The sequence below is a fragment of the Vicia villosa genome, unplaced genomic scaffold (assembly GCF_029867415.1).
Source record: "Vicia villosa cultivar HV-30 ecotype Madison, WI unplaced genomic scaffold, Vvil1.0 ctg.000074F_1_1, whole genome shotgun sequence".
NCBI lineage: Eukaryota > Viridiplantae > Streptophyta > Magnoliopsida > Fabales > Fabaceae > Vicia > Vicia villosa.
Window position 1 is genome coordinate 21,947 of NW_026704998.1, and position 4,937 is coordinate 26,883.

The 4,937-nt window shown below is 35.6% G+C and overlaps 1 non-coding gene across 1 annotated transcript; it reads left to right on the forward strand.

Annotated features, from left to right (window-relative positions):
* The first annotated feature begins 215 nt into the window (after window positions 1-215).
* Window positions 216-322, forward strand: LOC131623626 (small nucleolar RNA R71). The gene has a single exon (XR_009290273.1). It is a non-coding gene; the product is annotated as a small nucleolar RNA R71 (small nucleolar RNA).
* Window positions 323-4,937: the final 4,615 nt, after the last annotated feature.

A 4,937-nucleotide genomic window follows, 5' to 3' on the forward strand; every position in this document is an offset into this window, starting at 1 on the left:
AGGTAACTTCATGAACTCCAGCAGGTTTTTTAGTTGAATTTGCAGTAGCTCTAGTGATAAACCATTGATAAGTGTTGGTCGTAAAACTCTTAATTAATCTATAACCTTCTTCATAAGACTAAGACAAAAGAGTTCCACCACTTGAGGCATCAAGCCTGTTCCTTGAAGAAGGAATCAACCCATTGTAAAATGTTTCAAGTTGAATACATATGGGTATGCCATGGTGTGGGAATTGTCTAAGCAATTCCTTAAATATCTCTCAAGCATCAAATAAAGATTCATCATCTCCTTGCATAAATGAAGTAATTTCATTTCTCATCTTGGCATTCTTGAAAGGAGGAAAGTACTAGACTAAGAATTTCTCATCCAGATCATTCCACGTGGAAATGGAATTAGACTCTAAGGAATTTAATCAACTCTTGGCTCTATCCCTTAGAGAATAAGGAAACAACCTTAACCGAAAGGCATCATCAACCACGCCTAGAATCTTCAAATTACTAGCAACATCCAGAAACTGTCGTAAGTGCAAATGAGGATCTTCATTAGGAGAACCTGAGTACTTTCTAGTGGTTTGCAGCATCTGAAACATCATAGGTTTGAATTCAAACTTAGCTACAGTAATTTATGGTAAGATGATACCAGTACTCGTGGCGTTTGGATCAAAGACATCATAGATTCATAGTATCTAATGTTACGTGCCTTATCATTGGCGATGCCAATAATGTTGTTATCAGCCATGGCAAGGATCTCCTCTTCTTGTACTACTTCCTTAGGTGGTTCTGGGAAATAAAAAATTTCCAGGTTAGCAAATACTGAAATCTCAGGTGGATGTTTAGCACCTTGTTGTCTTTTAAGCACTCTAAAAGTTCTTCCAGGTTCGGGATATCCACTGTAAACTAGACGTAACGACCTATGCATACAATAGCTAAAAACCTGTCGTGACACGAGATTACAACAAACTTTAAAAGCTCAAATGATATAAAACACAAACAAATAAACACAAAATCGGAAATGTAACTAAATATATCCTCGGCAACGTAACACCCTTCTAACCCACAAGGAACATTCGCAATATAATACGAATTAACATCAAATAAAATCACCAAAAAGGGTGTCACATCGTCCTAAAAATATCACTAATATTAGTCCTACTCCGTAACATGGGTTGCATCAATTTTAAAACATACGTCAAATGACAACTCAACATATTTATTCAAATACTTCGCAGCAGAATTCATAATCTAAAATATCTTTAAAATAAACTTCATAAACATCAACTGAACATCATGGCTCATGAGTTACAACTCAAAACATCAACATCAAAATGTAAATCAACTCGAATACTCAAAGAGAACATAATAGTTCAAAACATAATGACCGCATCCCCGATGTTACGTATCAGAGAAAGACTTCCTTCAAACTAAACAACGTTAAAAGGATGCCATGAAGCTATCCTCTAACTTCAACAGACTACTCCTGATTACCTGCGCGTTATCCATATGGAGGCAACATTCAACCAGAAAGGGTGAGTATTTCATAATCATTATGTAAGAAATAAGGAATAGATATAGTAGTCGAATACAAACCATCAACCAAACATATATCGATATAACATATCCATCATATATGCATACTTACTCACACCTGCACATCATCACCTATTCACCACATTGTTGCACCCAAAATTTATCCTCTTTATCCATGCCATAAGTTATAAATGACGTTTATTTCGTCATTAGAAAATGGAAGAAAAATAATAAAGAGTTTATTATACACGGTGCCTATAATCGTGAATTCAACTTAGATTCATTGGATTTCATGTTGAGGTGTTCTTATGTGCTTCAGTTCTTATCTTCCTCAAGAATTCCTCAAAGCATTATTGTTATTTAGGATTGAAGTACAATGCATGTCATGATGTGAGAGTTAGACTTGTGGGTTCATTTTGTTCAAGGTGTGCTTATTCTTACATTTACTTTGTGCTTGCAATATGAGTTCGACTTAGCTTAGCAATTTGATTGGTCAAAGAATTGATTCAAGTTGGAAGATTCATTCATATGTCGTAGTTAAAGATTCACATCTCCCCGGTCTAATGCTTGGTTGACTCGGGTGATACGCTCCCCTTGGCTATGGAGGGACCACTTTTATACTACTTGGCATGCGCCTCATATGTGTTTGCTTTACGATCCGAGCTTGTTTGTGTGCCATTATTATGCATTTACTTTGATTACTACTTCGATAGTCTGTTTGCTTCTCGAGCGGAGCTCGATTGTATGCCATATGGTTTCGATGCTAGTTCACTATCTTTGTATCTGTTATGCCTGTTAGTATGATATTATCTGTGATGCTTGTTTACATATTTGACTTGTATGCCTCTTAGATGTTTGTCATGCTTGTATGCTTGTTACGTGTATGTCTTATCTTATATGTGATGCTTGTTCGTATGATATCTTTGTGATGCTCGTTCACACACTTGCACATGTATGCCTATTACATGTTATTTGTGATGTCTGTTCCGTCATCACTTGTGATGTCTGTTCACACACTCACATTCGTGTATGCCTGTTACATGTCTATTTTCTGCTTGTGATGCATGTTCGCATGTTCTTATCTGTGATGCCCGTTCACATACCATGTTCGCTAGGATCTTTGTGATGCTCCTTGTTTGCATGCTCCCTTATGGTGCTCAGTTCCGTTTCTCTAGGAGACGCGAATAGATATAGAAACATAAACTTTTGAGCTGAACTACGACACTCTGATTTCTCCATTGCATGTTGGAGGTACGTAGGCACAGGGTACGAACGCCCTAGCGAGCGACTTTTTTCTTTTTATTTTGCTCGACTTTTTTCTTTTTATTTTGTTCGAATTTTTTCTTTTTATCTTGTTCGACTTTTTTTCTTTTTATTTTGTTTGGAATTTTCTTCTTTTTATTTGGTTCGATTTTTTTTCTTCTTATTTTGTTTGAACTTTTCTTTTTTTGTTATTTTGTTTGACTTTTTCTCTTATCTTGTCTACCTGTTACTTGCATGTTTCTCGTTATCTGTTTGTCCTTCCATTGCATGTTTCCCTTAGCACATTACATGACACACACACACACACTCTTAGATTAGAAGCTAGCAAAAGTGGATACTGTGGAGTACCACAGGCGTGAGGGGTGCTAGTACCTTCCCCTTGCGCATCCGACTCCCTTACCCATTCTCTGAGACCTGTGCTAGTTTTGTTTGGTTTTCTTCGATATTTTCCATTCCTTAGCGTAGGATAAATATATGTTTGATGGCGACTTCATTGTATTGTTTCGATGAGTTTTCCAGTTGCTTCACACATCACCTTATGATTCAATCACAATTATCAATTAGATACACCACATCACAAATAATCAATATCATCAAATCATACATCATCACAATAATGTAATGCAACAACAATGGACTCATGCACGTGGTACCAAATCATCACTAATGACTTCGTCATTTTCCTCCAAAGATCCCCACCATAGGATCAATTCCCGCTTGGAATCGGAGCTCAACACAAAACGCACTCAATCCACACAATGGGATTAAGGCCAACATTGGACCGAGATCCTACAATATCACTGGACTTTCATCCTACAATTATGCTATGAATGAATGATGCTCAACGTCACAAATCAACGACCACGACTAGTCAAAATAGAATCATCATTCATGTATTCATCAAAGTCACATCAACACTCAACATACACATCATACGCATCTTATTCAACTCCACACACAAATCACCAAATAATCATGTTATCAATCAACACAAAAATTCACTAGAATCAAGTATAGAACACAAGAATTCACAAATTCAAGTTTCATACAAAATGCCCTCTGAACCTACCCAAACGTGCATAGTAAATTCTAGAAAATTCCCAGAAATTCTAATAAAACTTAAGTTACCATATTCAGAAATCAATTTTCAAAAATAATAATTTTCATTTTTTAGGGACTGCGATAAGCTGGATACCTACTGTAATTAGACCCATTTTATTTCACAAAGCACGCTAAGTGAGCTCTGCAATTCTGCAGAAAATTCATGTGCGACCTGCATCAAACCAGACCCAATCCTTTGTCCAAAAACTGATTTTAATCGATAGTTTTCGGTGATTTAAGGCCTATTAACCTAGTTGTAACATAGATTAATTATTTCAAACACCAAATTACAAACATTCATTATACTTCCAATGATCTTCATCAAGCACTAAACCTCTAAATCCTCAACAATGGTAGATTTGAGTCTAATTCATATTATCAATCACCGATATAACAATCATCATCATCATATAACATATCAATCATGCAATCAGCACAAGTCATCATCATAAATCATCAATTTCATCAAGAACAACACAAACCCCAACATACAATTATCAACCCCTTAAATCAAACATAATAACCATGATAACCCCCTTACCTTAGATTGTTAGCTGAATAGATTCTCTTTCGAATTCCTACGGTTGATCTTATTCTCCTCTCTTGTCCTAGCTCTCTTTTTTTTCACGTTTTTTTCAATTCTACGACTAATGATTTTTTCTCTTTTTACCTAGTTAGCCTTAGGACCCTTATTATGAACTTCCAATTACGCCCTTACTAACTCTTCCTCGTTACCTCTTATTTTATTTAAATAATAATGCTAATTAGAAATTATATTATTATTTTAATTAACACCTCAACTCTACTACCCCACGCACATCAACACAATCATCATCTAAATGACATCCAAAATGTGTAACAATTCTGCACACAATATAATACATCAAAATTAATACAACAAATATCCATAAGATAAACGAAAAACACAGCAAAAACTCTCGATAAGACATCCCAGACTTCAAGTCATCAGGTCTTTAAGCCAATTCTCCAGCTCCTGTAGCTAAATTGAAAACAACAACATAATTGGGGTGAGATTACTAAATCTAA